Raw genomic sequence first — 18,210 nt, forward strand, 5'->3', positions numbered from 1 at the left:
TGTTATTTATTGTCATTCTAAAAGAGGACCAATTACATCACAAGAGGACCAATTACATCTTGACTTGTGTTTGAATTGGATTTAAGTGAGGCAGAGCTAAGCAAAGTTAAATCTTAGCAAATCTAAAATATACCAGGGAAATATAGGATATGGTTAGCAATGATGACATTCAACAGTGCCCTATATTTAATTGGACACTTTTAAATGCTAGAGATTTTCTCATTGAAACTGGTTGGGGGGGGGGGTAGTTAGAAGGGAAAATCAATATCATTGGGGAAGGGAACCCCTTTTTGCATATCTCTAATTAGCTATAGTAGAATCTGATGGATTTCCATGTTACCATTGGATCAAACCTGTAAAATTGGCTTTGATCCCAGATTCATTCTAGACATATGGTACATGCTCCAGAAGACACTCCATTCCAGGCAATGAAAGGCTTTTTCAGCATTGAATGATCCCCCCAAGATCACTCAGTTCACATCCCTTCTGCATTATGTTTAGCATCTGTCTAATGTTGTCTACAGCAACTCTCTCTGGAATTAGCCTGGAAGACCTCCATTTATAAACTCAGGCAAAGGGTCTTCAGGCTGGTTTGCTCCAACTTTGGCTTGAACCTTCAAAATCCATATTAATAAGTGAAACCAGACAGAAAGAAGTACAGCTCTTCAGATCTTTTTTTTTTAATAAATCAAATGAATATTGGCCATATTGTTTATATTAGGGCACAAACCCCTCCGTAAAGCCATTGTACCCTCCAATAATGGAGTTGGAAAAGGGTTTCTGTATTTCTCTGGGTAATCAATATCAAAGCTGCTGATGCAAATTTGTTTGAATCCCAGGAAACATATCTTTTGAAGTTCTGGGAAAATTTAAAATATAGCATACAATCAGTAAGTGGACAAAACACCCCTGACTGTCAATGATGCTCATTTTTATTTGGAGAGGAATTATGTCTTTAAATGGAGTATTCTCTCCCCTCCTGAACTCTTCCTTACCCTGAATCATTTCTTTGGCAAAGGGGGCTCATGAGTGACAACTGAGCAGAAAACACTTCAGTTGGGTCATAATTAGGAGTACTCACAGAGGGCAGACATTAACCTCCCATTCCCAAAGCCTGACTCCTCCAACCCAAGAGGGCTTCTTTTCTGCTTACCCTTTTGTAACGCTCTTGTACTCAAGAGGATGGGTGCACTTGAATTCACCATCCCTGGCCCTCTTCTCTCCTCTAGCTCCCCAAGATTTCCTGTCCAGCGGTGAAGCCCCAGCTAGCCAGAGGTGAGTTGGTTTGGTGGCTTTCTCTGAAGGGTGTTTCCTGGGGCATTAAAAAAAATCTGATGTGTCTATGAGATTAAATATATATATTTTTTTCATTACTGCCTATTTTCACAGTCTGCTGAGCAAAAACACAATGCTTTTCTCTTGCTACCCCCTTTCTCCCTTTCTCCCTTCGCTCTGCTTTCTTCCCCTGTGGAGTTCAAATTAAAGAAAGGCGAAAATTGAAGCTGTTGTACGCAAGGCGATTGCAACATGCATATTTGATTCTTATGATGGATCTGAATTGCTGAATAAGGCCATGGAACAAAGGGAGACTGCGGCTTCCTGCCCATCACAGGCAGCCACTGAATGGAGAACAAAAGCTTCGGCCATTAGGGGCTCAGCAGGGAGACACATTATATAAATGACTTTGTCTTCTCTGCCCCCTCCCCCCCACAGGGTGCGCTGGACAGGGATGGGGAGGAGGGGGTTATGATTTGCTGGCAAAGGAGATGAGAATTCTTGGGAGAGGAGATGGGAATGGAAATTAGCAATGTGTTTTGATTCAAAAGGGCTGCTCCTCATTCCCTGGACAAGCCAGGCCTCCGAGAGCTGTGGTCAGAGCGCCACCTAAGAGAGACTTCCCTTTTAGGAAACATGGGGGCCTTAGCTATGAATGAACCTGTGGATTGTTTCTGGTTTTAGAAAAGAGGGAGAATGAAAAGCCCTTTGCCAGCCAATAAGGTGGAGTCCTTGAAAAAAAAATCTGAATCCTGAGAGAGGCCTGGGGTCATAGCCTTATGCCCCAAAGTAATTCCCAGGCGTGCTTAATGGATAAATGGACATAGAGGAGGTTGGCCTCTGAAGCAAAAAACACACATGTTCCTTTCCCTCCCCCAGCTTTGAGTTTCTCTTTTGGAGAGAAGCAAATGTTGTACATTCTTCCTCCGGAGTCAACTTGGCTTTGTGAAGGCAATCCTTTGTCATGGTGATTTGAGAAGGTGCTACCCTTTTAAGTGGATCTCAGAAAGGCAACAGCCTAGAGATGCTCTAAAGATCTGTTCAAAGTGGAATAGTTTGTAAATCAAGCTCAGATTTTTTAGAAAGGCCTTTCCTAGATCTCTTCAACTCTTCAACTGTGGACAAGAGTTACACAGATTGAAAAAATTTGATTGGATGTGGAAGGGTACCCACATAAGATCCCATGATTGGGGTACTAATCCCAAGAGCCCTGCTGAGCTAGAGGTGGGGAGGGAACACAGAATCCCATTTTGGAGATGGGAAGACTGAGGCCCTAGGAGCACTGAATTTTAATTTGCAAATTAAAAAAAGACTGAGACCAGGATTGCTATTTTACCAAAATATTGCCTGATGTGCAAAAAGGCTTACCTCTAATATCATGTCACCTATCTGTTTCCTTACCTCCCACTCTCAAGTCACCAATACCAGTCTGGTGGGAAACACCACCACATTAGCAGGAATCCATTTCAGAAAATTTTCTAAAACACTGCAGCAGATTTAAGAATCGGTTTCTCTAACACAGGGATTCTTAACCGTGTGTGTATGTAATGTGTGTGTGTGTGTGTGTGTGTGTGTGTGTGTGTGTGTGTGTGTGTGTGTGTGTATGTGTGCTGAGGGTCCCTTTGGCAGTCTGGTGAAGCCAATGGACCACTTTTCAGAATAATATTCTTAAATGTACAAAATAAAATATATAGAATTATAAGAAAAACCAATTGTGGTGAATTAAATTTTTTTAATAATGCAAAAACAAGTTTATAGACTCCCCAAGTTAAGAACCCCTGATCTAATCGGCTAGGACTAGCCGCTCCGCTTTAATTTGGAGGAACAGAAACCTTTCTGCCAAGGGCAGCAGACCCAGAATGCTGAGCTGCCCCAAGAGTAGTCTGAAGGCCAGCAGAGACCCCCAGGTAAGGGTGTAAAAAGTCCTACATAAGCTAATCGTGGCCAACTCCTAAGAGATGGGCTAACAGAAAATCTATGAAAAAGAAAACAGCCTGTTCCCTTACTACACTGCATCCCGATCCTGTGACTTTTAGTTATATCTCAAAGCAGGCAATTAATTTAAAATGAGGTGGAGTCTCCTGAGCGACTTGTTGTGAAGGCATAAAACTAACGGTAGACAATCTTTACAAAATAATTCAGTTCTAATCAGCAGAGGTTACCAAACCAGCTCTTTCCCAGCTCTGCTGGGTTTCATTTTGAGACGGTTACATTTCTTTCTTAGTGGAAAATGGCCTGTTAATCAGTCGACCAGTCACATGCCTTCTTTATAAAGGCCGTTAAATGGATTAGCGACACTGAAGAGATTTATGCCCTGAAGAGACCTTAAACAGCTGGTATAAAGGGATGGTCAGTCCCAGGCCTGAGAGGCCTTTGGCCTGGAATGGGGATGGGAATGCTTGATATGGCTGCACAGACAGATGAATAGACTGACAGAAGAGGCTGCAATTGATGAGCTTTAACCACCTTGATTTCACCAGATAGAATTTATCCATCTCCAGGAAGATCAAATATGGGAGTCAAATAATTCATGCATTAACCCTTTAGGTCACTGGATACCATCAACCTAGTCTTCTCTTATTATGGATCATCTGTCACATTTATTTCTTTAGGGACCAGACCTGTGATTTCATTTAGTGTAGTTAATTCCCAGTGAGAAAATCCCCTCCATCAATGCAGAAAGAGTCTTAGAGAAATGTCTGGGGGCACAGGGAGGTCAAGGGACTTGTCCAGGGTCACACAACCAATAGTAGGACTTGATTCTGAGTATGGCCAAGTTGCTTCTTATCACATTATTCAATATAATAATAAAATGATCTATTTATCATATCCATAGTCTTTAAGTTTCCTGAGGTTTAAATTCAATGCTGATCTATCAGAAATATTTATCAATCATACTTGATAATAAAATCTGGTTTGGGAATGCATCTAACATAGCAGAAGGAACTCAGAGTTTCTGATTCATTCAGCCAAGTGTTCTCTCTTCTTTCCCTCTCTTCCTCCCTTCCTTCTTTCCTTTCATTCGTTCGTTCATTCCTTCCTTCTTACCTTTCTTCCTTCTTTCCCTTTCTTTCATTAAAAAAAATTTCTTGAAAAGCTTACTGTGTTCAGAGCTTGGCACCCAATGCTAGAATACATAATAACTAGGCTTTATATCACACTTTAAAATTTTCAGAGTACTTTACAGATATTTCATTTGATCCAGCAACCCTGGTGCTATTACTGCCCCAATTTATAGATGGGGAAACTAAGACAAACAGTAAATTGACTTGCCCAACGTTGTAAGTGTCTAAGGATGGATTTGAACTCGGGTCTTCCTGACTCCAGATCCATTGTGGTACCACCTAACTACCTAATATATTAAGTTTAATTGGAATACAAACCCTGCATTCATGGAACATACAGTGTTGTAGAAACAAAATTATAAGATTTTAAAAATCTAAGCTTCAGACAAAATGTTTCTTCTGTGCTGATCAGTGCTTAGCACAGTGCTTATATGTAGTAGGCACTTCATCAGTGCTAGCTGACTGACCAGAGAGTCATTTGATCTATTTTTAAATTTTATTTTTCTTCAGAACCTAACAAACACCAAATAAAATAGATATTTCTGTAGGCAGAGTAGATTCATTCCATCTAAATACTTGTTCAAGCTAAACTTTATACCAAACGTTTCTTCTTTCTACAACACAATTTTACGCTTTGGTGATTGGAAAGCATGGATATCACTTAGCACAGAATTAGCCAAGGGCTGACTGTAGTGTGTTCAAATCTGTTCCCACCGGAACAGAAGTCTTGCCTCTGGATGTGGACAGTCGGAGCTCCTAGGCAAGTTTTGTACCATGTAATACCAATTCTATACAAGTTGTGACTCTGGAAAATCAGGCTAATTATTAGTTTAAGGAATTCATATGGTATTGCTTCTATGCAAGACAAATAGTTGATTTTCTAAGTGAGATTACAGAAACTTCAAGTGCTGAAGGGGGGTTATCATGGAAAGGAGGGATTTGAGTTTTTGTTTTGTGTTTTTGTTTTTGTTTTGGCTTGGCCCCAGAAGGCAGATCTAGGTGAAAATTATAGAGAGACTGAGTTTCCAAAGAGTGGGTATTTTGCCTAAGTAGAGAATGGTCTTTCACTCACTAAATAACCACTTGTCAGTCAGTCAACAAGCACTTACTGTGCTGAGAGCTGTTTCTTAACCTTTTGCAGTCAGATTTTTATCGGTCCATCCCAGGGTTCCCAGGTCGAGCTTTTCCCCCACTGACAGTGGCCCCAGAAATTCAGTGCAGCTCCCAAACATTACCTAGGAAATGAAGTGAATTCTAAGGAATAGGAATGGTTTTGGGTGGGTTCAGCAGCTTGAATTGGTCTAAGACCCTGGCCTTGATAAATGCCTTGACCCAGCTGGTGGTAGCAACTAGAAACCCCCTAACCTCTCAGGGGCATCCTTGGGACATGATTGGTTTTCAACATGCTCAAGAGCTACAGCTAATGGGAACACACTGCCTCCCCTGGGACTCCCCACCCCCACCCAGCTGAACCAGCACTGATCTGAATCAGAGTGGCTTTGGGAAATCTGTAAGTTGAGAACCGTTTGGCTTGTGGCATTCTGTTCCCTGTCGGTCACCATTTAACACCTGAGGAGTAGCTTTAACAATAGTTGGATTTGGCTTATTGCCTATTAACCTTAGGTTTCCACTTGTCCTCGTCAGTCTTCTCTTTGTTCCGCACTTAAACTCTCCCAGAGCGATCCTTCAGTGACTCTCAGAGGACCGGCCAAGGCAAAGCACCAGTCAGGCCTAAATTATAACCCACGGAATTCATTTGGAATACATTTAAATTTTTAAAAATTCTTAATTTAAACCCCAAATGAAATGAGCATTCCCTAGTACAAAATGGAAACAGAGAAAGAGGGAGGATATCTGTGAAACTACAAATCTCCTGTATATTCTTTGCTTTTCCTTTTAACTATGTTCATAAATTCAACCTGTAACTTTCAAGGCTGTCTTGCATGTCAGTGATTCCTTATGGCCTGTCTTCTATAAGTATCTTTTCAAAAATGCTTCAATGACCATCTTTTTCTTTCTCCCTCCCTCCCTTCCTTCCTTTCCTCTTTCTTTCTTTCTTTCCTTCTTTCTTTCTTTTTCTTTCTTTCTTTCCTTCTTTCTTTCTTTTTCTTTCTTTCTTTCTTTCTTTCTTTCTTTCTTTCTTTCTTTCTTTCTTTCTTTCTTTCTTTCTTTCTTTCTTGCTTTCTTTCTTTCTTTCTTTCTTTCTTTCTTTCTTCCTTCCTTCCTTCCTTCCTTCCTTCCTTCCTTCCTTCCTTCCTTTCTTTCTTTTTTCTTTCTTCCTTTCTTTCTTTCTCTTTCTTTCTTTCTTCCTTCCTTCCTTCATTCCTTCCTTCTTTCTTTCTTTTTTCCTTCCATCCTCCTTTTCTCTTTCTTTCATCCTTCCTTTCCTTTTCTACTTTTCTCTCTTCCTTCCTTTCTTTCATCCTTCCTTCCTTTCTTCTTTTAACCACATCCTTTCCCTCTTTCCCTCTCACCTTCACTCCCCTATTGAAAAACAAACAAACAAGCAAACAAATCTAATAACAGATGTGTGTAATCAAACAAAATAATTTCCAACATTGGTCAAGCCTGAAAATGTATGTCTTGTTCTGCTCCCTGAGTCATCACCTCTCTTGTGAAGAACTAGGTAGTATGCCTCATCAGTCCTCAGGAATCATCAATCTGTGTAATTAAACCAGTAGGAAACTGAGCCTGTATGAATATATTTTTAATAATTTCTTTTTTTTTAAGTGAGTGCTGTTGAAATTTGAGGAATCTCCATAATTGTAATAACTCATTTTGGACATCTGTTCGTCTCCTATAGTCTTAAACACAGTGAATATTGAAATTTTAGATTACAAAGTAAGTACTACCACATATGAATATTCATAATTGAGTTATTTCCGTCCTCCAGGAAACTCTTCAAAGTGCCTATGTAAGCTCTGAGATGGTGCACTGCAGCCAGCTTGTACCAGCTCAAGAGAGCCAATTCTTAAATGTGCAGTGTGAGCTTTTATGCCTTAGAATTTAGTAAGCTACAAATCAAGACTTGATGTATCGTTTTGTTGATTGTCTAGACTTAAGAAAGCAATGGGGAAAATATTAATAATGCAGATTAAGTTGAAAAAGTGTGTCAAGTATGCAGTTTTCCCTCCTGGAGACCTGGTTGTTAAATGGTTACCCACACATTCCCAGCTCTGGGCTATCCTTATTCCAACTTCCACTTCTACTGAGTCATCAGCTACATCTCTCCCTCAAGGTTATAAGGGTACTCTCTAGGGGTCAGTAGTGATTCAGCGATATGGTTCTCTCCTAAAATTAATCCCCAAGATTTTCAGTTGCTTCTAGGTGTCAGCAGAGACAGTACTGGATTGGAGTCAGGAAGACCTGAGTTCAAATCCAGTCTCCCACATACTAGCTGGTTGACCCTGGGCAAGTTCCTTAACTTTTCATTGTCTCAGTTTCTTCATGTGTAGGGTAATAATAGTAACTGCCTTCCAGAGTTGTGTGAGGCTTAAATGAGATATTTATAAAATATTTTGCAAAGTGCACTTTAAAGCACTGTATAAACTCTAGCAGCAGCAGCAGCAGCTAAGAAACAGTTCAGTCAACCAGCCTTTGGTAGCTTTTAGAAAGAATTGTTTACTAAGATGGTACAAAAACAATCAGTATGAAACATCTCAAAACTCTGTGACACAGGGGCAGCTAGGTGGCACAGCGGAAAGAGCACCAGATAGAGCCTAGAATCAGGAGGATCTGAGTTCAAATCCAACCTCAGACACTTACTACCTGCATGACCTTGAGCAAGTCACTTAACTCTAATTGTCTCCCCCCAAAACCCACAAAAAACAAACAAAAAGAACAGTCCATGATATACTTTCTCCCAAGTATATACAGTCCAGGCGAAAGTGAGTACAAGCTTGAACTGAACATGTATTTAACCAAGGGGTAATACAACTCCAGGTTTCGAGAAGTCTCTTTATCAGAGAGTGAGGCACGGTGTAGTCTCTTTGCCCGAATACCCATCAAGCTTAAAGTCCAAAGTTTCTTTGATTTCTAGTGATGTAGTCACTGTCACTAGCTCATCTGGGAACATAGCAATGGAGAGACATGAAGTCCAATATCCTGCAGACCTTTTGCAACTAGAAAGTTCTTTTCTGGTCAAAGGGATAAGGGACAAGAGACCTGGTCAAAACCAAGACCTCTCCTTCCCATCTTCCTATTTCTTCTCAACACTTCATTCCAGTTAACTCAGCACTTTTACAGGGGACTAAGAGTGTAGAGTGAAACCCAAAGAACAATTCAAATAGATCCCTTGTCTGAAGTCATTTCACTTCAGCAAATAGATGGCTTTCAAAGACTTTTCACGCAGTCCAAGGTCTTTGAATGATTCATTGAAAAGTGCTCTCCCATCGTCAAGGTATCAGACTAACATGGGGTGGGATAGTTTCAACTCCACCCTTATAAAAGGAAAATTAATATCTTCCCAATATAATTATTAAACCTGTAAAGAAAATCTAACTGCTGTCCAAACATGCATAATTATATATGTATATGTGTACATATATATTATATAAAAGCAAATGTTTCTTTACTAAATTAACAGGTACCTCTACCACTTTAAAAGGACACAGATAAGATTTACATCGTTTTATGTTTTCTTCTCTTAAATACCGTACAAATCTTTTGGGTCAAGGACACATGAAATAACAAATAGAAAGAGCAAAGTTTTAAGAAGATATCATCTAATAAGTAGAATCAGATTAAAAATCAAAATGAAGTGCCCTTCTTTGTGCCATGTTCAGTTACCATTCCTGGTGACTACATGATAAATAAGTGGAGGTGGCTGGGGGTGAGGGAGTTCTGGTTCATTAAATGAGAGGTCCTTTTCCCCTGAAGTATGTCAAGACATTTTATGTCTCCTTTCCTTCCTGCCTGCCTTTCTTGCTTTCTCACTTCCCTTTCTTCCTCTTTTCCCCCTCTCCTTTCCATTCCTTCTTCTTCCTTCCTTTCCTCTCTTTCTTCCTCTTCTGAAAGTCCTCTGATTGGCTGATGAACTAGAAGAACTGAGGACCCATGAGAAGTTTTAAAAGAAGAATCAGGTTCTGTCCCAATCTTTCTTTTTAAATAGTATTTTATTTTTTCCCCAATTACATGTACAAACAATTTTAAAATTCATTTAAAAAAAATTTTGAGTTCCAAAATTTCTCCCTCCCTCACCTTTCCCATTCCTGATACAGTAAGCAATTTGATATAGGTTTTACATGTTCAATCATGCAAAACATATTACCATATTAGTCATGTAGTGAAAGAAGACGTATACACAAAGGGGAGAAAGGAAAAAAATACAGAAAGTGAAAAGTAGTATTCTTCGATCTGCATTCAGACTCCATTAGTGCTTTCTCTGGAAATGAATAGCCTTTTTCATCATGAGTCCTTTGGAATTGTCTTGCATCAATTGTGTTGCTGAGAATACCTAAGATCATCATACAATATTTCTGTTACTGTATACAATAATCTTCTGGTTCTGTTCGCTTCACATTGCATCAGTTCATATAAACTTTTCCACGTATTTCTGAAATCAGCCTGCTCATCATCTCTTATGGCATGGTAGTATTATATTCCACAACTTGTTCAGTTATTCCCCAACTGATGGGTATCTCCTCAATTTCCAATTCTTTGCTACTACAAAAAGACTGCTAAAATATTTTTATACAAATAGATCCTTTTTCTTTTTGTTTTTTAAATCTCTTTGGGATACAAACCTAGTAAAGGTATTGCTGGATCAAAGGCTGTGCACAAATAGCCCTTTGGGCATAATTCCAAATTGCTCTCCAGAATGTAGAACCTTTTGTTTTGCAGCAGCTTCTCGAGTGACAAGAAGTGACTTTAAGGAGGAGGAGAGAAGGGTGGCTTTTCTGTACCTTAGCATAACGGCCTTGGACTCAACTTGGACTCAACCAATGCAGCTTTTATTTAGGTCCTTAGCTGCCTTTAACACTTTTCTGTTTCCTTCTTTTAGCATGACCACGTGAGCATCAAAAAGTTGAGAGATTACTAGAAGCCCGTGACAACAGCTGAGGTCTTCAACTTTCTAAGCACCTGAACAGCAAAGGAAGAAAGTGATTAAGCAATAATAAAAATGACCTCCAAAGGAGTAGTTGGAATTGGAGAGAAGGTCTCAGGAAAGAAGAAGGCTGGCTGATTCACTGGATAATGCCAATACAGGTAAAATGTCACGTGACTAATTAGCAGTTTTGCTAATTATATCCTAATGAAGCTTGAATATTGGCCTCCTAGATGACTGTGCTAGTAGTATTGAGTTGCTAAAAATTCTGTTCTGATTATTATGTAATATGTGCTATGATTCTTCTATGCTAACCATGGCTTTCTTCAAGTAGGACTAGATCAACTAACAAGTACCAGATTCACGTTTGTACATTGAGTACTTTTTTTTTAACTTTTCTCCTCTTGGAGGAAACCCAGACTAGAGTCAAAAATGGAATTTTCCCTAGAGTAGCTGGGGTAACTGAGGAGATGTGATCATGTATGTGAAAATGGGGAACCGAATTCCCTTGATTAGAGTTCAGGCTCCTGTAGAGCTAAACCTGGTTAAACTTCAATGGCAGGTACAGGACAGGGAGGGAACAGTAGAGTCAGCAGCCTCTATGATCTCAGCTGAGCAATGCCTCTAGCCATTATGATGGAGCGGAAAACTGCAGGACAGTGGAAAGAGGGCCAATGAAACCACTGATCAATTAGGCAGCTAGTTGGCACAGTGGATTGTGTGTTGGACTTGGAGTCAAGAAGGCATGAGTTCAAATGTGGCCTTAGATACTTACTAGTATCACCTTAGGCAAGTCATTTAATCTCTACTAGCCTCCATTTTCTCCCTTCAAAAATGGAGCTAGTAATATCACCTTCCTCCCAAGATTATTAAGAGTATAAAATGAAATATTTGTAAAGCACTTTGTAAACCTTAAAGCACCATGTAAATTCTAGTTGTCATTATTTTCAAATAATATTTGTTAAGCACCCACTGTATGCCCAATGCTGAGCTAAGTGATGGGGATGCAAAGAAAGGCGGAAAATCATCCCTTCTCTCAAAGAACTCACACTCTAACAGGCAGGGACTGGGTTTTACCTTTTTTTGTGTCCTTAGTGTTTCCATGGTGCTTGGCATATAGTAGGTGCTTAACAATTATTTGTTGACTGCGTCAAGTGCTGGTGGGATAACAAGGAAACAACCATGTATAAATAAGGTATAAACAGGATAGAGTGAAGGTAGTATCAGAGAAAAAGTGCTAAGCTTAAGAATTAGAAAAGACTTCTTGCAGAAGGTGGGACTTCAGCTGAGTTAGAGAACCTTTGTTAAAATCCCAGTACTACCACTTGTTCATATGATCTTGGGGCCCTTAACCTCTCTGGGCTTCAGGTGTTGCATTAGCTTATCCCTTCCGGCTCAAAATTCTGCAGTCTTTTTGAGTATTGGCAAATTGGTATAGTCCCACTTGGCTCATCAGCAATTGTTACTTAATAGTATAATTAGATCTGGATTCTTTTTTTTTGTCAAATAATTTTAAATATCAATGGTACCAGAGATGTATAGAGGAAGCATTTGTTGAGTGCTTAACACTTGTACCTCCCAGATACTGAGGCTTACGATTTCAGTATCTTTCTTGGCATCCTACTTACATACTCTCCACATATCTAATCCATTGCCAAATCACTTTGGGAGATGAGTTATAGGATGGATTATATTATAGAGATACTTGTGACAAGGAAACCAATAAGCAGACTTTTGTAATTGTCCAGAAGAGAAATAATGATAGTATTTACTAGGGTGAGATGCCCAAAAGGCAGTTGATGATGTGGCTCTTTAGCTCTGGAGAGAGTAGGACTGTAAAAAAAAAAGGATAAGAATCATCTGCATAGGGATGCTAATTGAACCTATGGGAGCAGATGAGATTATCAGGTGATAAACTATAGAGGGAAAAAAGACAATGGCTTAGAACAGGGCCTTGGGGAACTCCTATGATCAACATTAAAGGGGCCATGCCCAGGCTACCTCTTAAACAGTCCTGTTCAATGAATGGACCTGGCCTCACCCTAAATGAGTACCTGCAAAGACCGTGACCTAAAGGGCCCAAGGTCTCCCAGTGCATCCCGGGTCCTCTCCAGTCATCCTGATTTGGATATCTGGTCACTGAATTCAGGTGGCTCTGGAAGAGAAGTGAGGCTGGTGACCTGCACAGCCCTCCCTCACTTAAAACAAAGTCAAGTGCAAGTCATGTCATTATTTCTCTGATGGCATGGTCTTCTATGGCAACAAAGGATGAACACAAACATTCATGTCATACATACCAGGCACTATAGATACAAACAAAGCAAATATGGCAGTTCTTACCCTCAAGCAGCTTACATGCAAATGGGGGAAGAGACACATGAAGGAGAAGGTAAAGTTGTGTCTGACTCTTTGGGGTTTTCTTGGCAAAAATACTGAAATAGTTAACCCTGTCCTTCTCCAGCTTATTTTACAGATGAGGAAACTGAGGCAAACAGGATTCAGTGACATGCTCAGGATTTGAACTCAGGTCTTCCTCTCTCTAGGCTTCGTGCTCTTCCACTGTGCCACCTAGCTGCCCTTGAAGGGAAAATGACTTTCTGAGGGGAAGTTTGACAAATAAGTCCAGCTGGGAATCTTGTCATTTATTTTAGTCTTATAATTCTATCCAACTTTCTCCATCAAGATTTTCCTTATTATCAACCTAAATTTCCTTTTTAAAAAAGTTTCATTCCTTGATTTAGGTCTCCTAGTTATACAGTCTCTAGTACCAGGTTAGACATCTCCTATTTCTCCAGAAAGTTTAAAATGTTTATAAACAGCCAATTCTCATTTAGTCTTTGCTTAGTCAAGCTATACATGTTGAATTCTACTAATCTTTCCTCATAAATCAATCGCTCATAGCCCCTTAATCTCTGTAAATATGCCCTTATGAGTTTCCTCCAATTTCCTTTTAGCAAGGTGTTCAAAAATGAACACAATTTCCTAGGGTGGTTTTGCCAAAGGAATTGAATGAATTACAACAATGCCCCTTTCTGTTATATTCCATTTTTTTTTTTTTGTGAATTCCTACTTGGCCTATCAAAAAAAAAAAAGTTATTTCATTTTTCCTTTCCTCAGTCTCTGTCTTTCCCCTTTCCTCACTCATCCTCACTAATTTTCAGCCCCTTCGCCAGCCGTGATGTCTCCTCTCAGACAACCTTTGCCACTGGTCTAAGGGAAGAAGGAGGCAAGTCTCATGGTGACTGACTCCTGAGCCACTGATTTACTCTGAGGGAGAAAGCTTCCCTTCCCCCTCCACATAGCAACTGATCTCTCTTTAACAATGCTATTTATGACCTCAAAAATCGTACATAGAAATGCTCATATGTTTATTAAGAACAAAATGCCTAAAAGAAATTTATAGTCAAAAAGAAAGATGTTATTTGTTAGGGCTAAATAGAAAATGTATTGGGGAAAGGCAGAGAGCCAGCAAAGTTAATTCATCTGGGGCTTGATTTAAGGCTATATGTTAACTTGTTGTAACTGAAACTATCAAAGAGGACTGAGATCCTCAGTCAGTCAGGTTTGACCCAAACTTCTGTGGATATAAAGAGGAGAAAGCTCTTTGAGCTCCCAACCTGAATATGGAGTCTAAGAAAGACAATGAAAAGGGAGGTCTACATGGTAGTAACAGCAACAGAGAGTATCTGAGGTTGCAAGTGTCTCCTATAATGCTCCTAAATGTAGCAGAGGCCAACCAACATGGCCAACCAGAGAATTTGAGGCCATCTTTGAGAAACAATTCAAGTCCTTCAGCTCCCTACCTGCCTTGTGCAAGACAGATGTAGGTTGCCTTCTGAAATTTTTCCAAATTGTGCCCATAATTCCGTTTTTCACTGCTCCCTTGTGGCCTAGAGAATCTTGGTCCTGGTGTCTAGAAATAGAACCTCCTGTAAGAAGATGGACATCACTATAGTTGAGACTGGAATTGAGGTTTTTTCTTATGAAAATCACCTAAAATGTTTCTGTCTCCTCAACTCTCTGGTACCTTTTTTCTCTTATAGGTTGAGTTTCTTAGGGCTCCATGTCTCTTTGTCCCTCTCTGTCTTTCTCTGTCACATATACACAGTCGTTCCCTTATCTCCAATTACTATTACTCACGCCTGAAGGATTTTTTTTAACAGGAATTCCTAGAACAAGGCACAGTTATTTCCTGGACATTTGTCCCCATGTTAATGACCTCAACCTAGGTAGCATTAATTCACTACCATAGTCCATGACATGTATATCATTCCTTTGGTAAGGCTTCCCAAATCTCATTGTATGTTAGGTAAGAAGAGATAATGCTGGCGTGAGGGCCAGAGGTTCAAGAAATGGAGTCATTATCTATGAGTATTGTTGCATTCACTCAAAAATAATTAATATTTAATTCAGCAAAATTCCATGCCTGAGGGGGAGCTGATTTTAATGTAGTCAGTTCCCACTTTATATGGAGAAGACAAGTGAAAAATCATATGGTTATAATGTCCAAAACAATGGAAGGAAAATGGTGGAAGAAGCCTGCAACATGAGAAGCTCTCTGCTGCTGCTACCACCTTGGATTTCACACATTCCTTCACTTTTTTTCTTCCTTTCTTAGACTCAGTACAAATTCAGGTTGGGATTCCAAATAGATTTTTCTGCTTTATATCCATAGAAGTGTGGGTCAAATAGGACTGCCTGGGGATCCCTGACCTTTTTGTGATATGGCCAGTCTGCAGCCCCACTTAAACAGAACTGCCGCAATTCAGAGGTTGCCAGAACCAAGAGAACCCAAAGGAGTCTGGGAGGAATTGGAGATGTTTTAATTATGCTTTTTGTTTGTGAGACATTTTCCCCCTTTGTTCAAGCATCTGCATTGGGAAGACAACAGTGCCCAGAGAAGCAGGAATTCCCAGAATGTACCACGCTTTGTGTTGCATTGGGGGGCCTCGAGTCATTAATGATACCTAGGACTTCTTTGTTTTTTAAGAGGACAGAATCAAGTAATAACTCAAATGCCCAGACCTCTTTCCAGACATCATTTTTCTAACAGTCCAAGAGGAGCTGATTCAAGGTCAGAGGTCAGAGGCTGTGCTCCATTTGCCAGCTGGCAGTAGGCTCCATGGACAGAGGGTGCACGGAGCGTGACGATTCCTCAAGATGCTCATTCACATAGCATTGAGGGGGATCCCCACGGATACCTCCAAAAGACTCATTTTATCTCTAGTTTGGTTGGCTAAGGAAAAAGGGGTCATTTTTCTGTGATAGTCTTGCAAGTTGTCACATGTTAGGATCTTGTCTCAGTGAGATAGACTGTATTTTACATTGACACAACGGATCATAATGGAGGATAAAAAGTTTCTACTGTACATAAACACTGCCTACTCTATGACTTAGAACAGAGAATCCCTCACTCAAAGGCAAACATCTGGAATTTCTGCAGTGTTGGTTCAGCACCAATGGAGGTGCTGCCATTGGGCATGAGACCAAAACCTCCAAACTGACAGGAGATCAAGGTGCTAAAAATATTGATCTAAGTTTCTCTTAGATTTTTTTCCCTCTCTCTTCTCTCTTAAACTTCTTACCCTTTTATGGTATCTGTGCCCTAGCCCACACCACACCCAGAATTTAGCTGTGTTTTTCTCCTGCTAAGTAGCTAAACTGAGATGCTGTGTGTAAGAAATGGAAAGTGACAAGATATGACCGAAGCATTGGAAATCAATCCAAACTAAATGTGCTTCTTAACTATAAGTGAACAGTTGAAAACAATCCTCTTTTATAGCCATGGAGATAAATACTCTGTTTTTATTAGGAAAAAATTGCTTTGGACTGAATAAAGTCGTTTGATTAACAAGTCAAAACAGATGGCTTATTGATGTTTCAGAAAGGAGTTTACAAGGTCTAGCGAAAAAAAAAAGAGACCCAGCTTTGAATTAACAAATTACCCTGGTATATGGGACATTGACAGTTCGCTGCTAATAGATTTATGGGCTACTGCTGGGTGTTTCATCCCCATTTGGTTTATTATGATAAAATATTGGGGCATGGGTAACCTATAGCCTTATTGCAATATACTATATCGACCTCTGACCCTTAGGACCTGACAGCAAACCTATGTATTAAATTCTTAATTTGTCTTTAACTGAAACAGCATCGGTGTTGTGTGGTTTGCTTTGAAGAGGCTACTTAGTGGGTCCAGCTCAAGGTGGGCTGATCAGAGCTTTGCCAGAGTGAAGGGCAGACATTTCCCTTCCTCCCTAAAAATCATTCTTGGCTTGTGCGCACCACCGATGTAGCTGCTATTTCCTGTCTTCCTCTCTGTGTCCTTTCATTTATGGGAAAGGGTCTCAAACTACGAGATGAGAGCAACCTGGGCAGCAAAAGCATGCATAGGACTTCTTTGTGGTATTCAACGAACAAGTAAGTTTCTTGGGTCACTAGGGAAAATCCAAAGTCATCGTATTGCCACCCGAGTTAAAAGTGGATTGCTGGTTTTAGAAACTTTATTTGTGGTAAAAGGAGTCAGGTAGAAGAGATCAGGAACTCATAGATCAAAACATTCAGAATATCATAGAGACAGAATAGATGTTAGAAGCCATGGGTGTCCAACTCCTTCATTTTACACACGGGAAAACTGAGGCTGGAGAGATCCCAAAGTCACACAGCTATCAGGTCCCTGAGGTTCCAAGTCCAATGTGTCATCTGCATTGCCATGCTGCAAATTGCATCTACTGCCTAACACAATTAGAGATCTGCTTGATCTGTGGAACTTCCTTAATTATTTGCATTATGACAGAATATGGGGGTTTTTTTTCCATTCTGTTTTGAAAACTTTTGGACAATGGAGCATTCAATATTTTTTGGAATAATATACAGAGTGACATGCCAAAGGCAGTGTCTATTAGTCAACCAACAAATATTTATTAGATGTCTACTTTGTGCCAGGTACTATGCTAACCATTGGAAGTATAAATACACAAGTATTTAAGGATCTTACATCCTACATTTAAAACCCTGCACCTAAAATGAGCCCTATTTTGTGCTGTGTACAAATAATCAAACTATCAAAATTTTGTGATACACCACATATTAATTTGACATAGTACTTTTAAAAGAATTTCACATGAGTTGTTTTATAGATACAATAAACAGTAGATAGAGAAGGGGCCTTAGAGCTAAGAAGACCTGGGTTCAAGACCTCAAGTCTGCATAAGATATGCATCTTACAAGTACTAGTTATGTGACTCTGGGGCAGCTACATGGTGCAGTGCACTGAGCCTGGAATGAGGAAGACCTGAGTTCAAATCCAGCCTCAGACACGTCCCAGTTGTGTGACCCTGGGCAAGTCACAGAATCCTATTTACCTCAGTTTCCTTATCTGTAAAATCAGCTGGAGAAGGAAATGACAAACTGCTTCAGTATCTTTGCCAAGAAAATCCCAAATGGGGTTTTCGTGGAGTCAGACATGACTGAAATGACTGAACAGATGTGACCCTGGGCAGGTAACCTGACTTCTCAGTGTTCCAGGTCACTCTCTTAAAACATTATTGGTAGAAAATAATCACTCAAACATGATATATAGGCCAATATATAAAATACAACTTAACTATAAGCAGCAGTGTATGTGCAAAGCAATGAACAGACATTGACATAGCTTGAGCACAGCACAAAGCAGAGTCAAATGCTTAACATTTAACAGCAAAATTAAAAAAAATAAACCTGTTTAAACGTGCAGCAATTCACATGTCCATCAGCTAACCTCTGCAGTTACGTTCACAGTGCATTTCACATAAGCAATCCCTAGTATTGTCACGTATGTCCATG

General features: G+C 39.9%; 1 long non-coding RNA gene across 1 annotated transcript in view; it reads left to right on the forward strand.

Moving 5' to 3' along the window:
* The first annotated feature begins 972 nt into the window (after positions 1 to 972).
* Positions 973 to 18,210, forward strand: part of LOC140528456 (uncharacterized) — a 34,485-nt gene continuing 17,247 nt past the window's right edge. The window contains exons 1-2 of the long non-coding RNA XR_011975192.1: positions 973 to 1,275; positions 10,342 to 10,547. This is a non-coding gene — a long non-coding RNA (uncharacterized lncRNA). The remainder of the gene's footprint in view (positions 1,276 to 10,341; positions 10,548 to 18,210) is intronic.

Source organism: Notamacropus eugenii, chromosome 1, assembly GCF_028372415.1.
Source record: "Notamacropus eugenii isolate mMacEug1 chromosome 1, mMacEug1.pri_v2, whole genome shotgun sequence".
Classification (NCBI taxonomy): Eukaryota; Metazoa; Chordata; class Mammalia; order Diprotodontia; family Macropodidae; genus Notamacropus; species Notamacropus eugenii.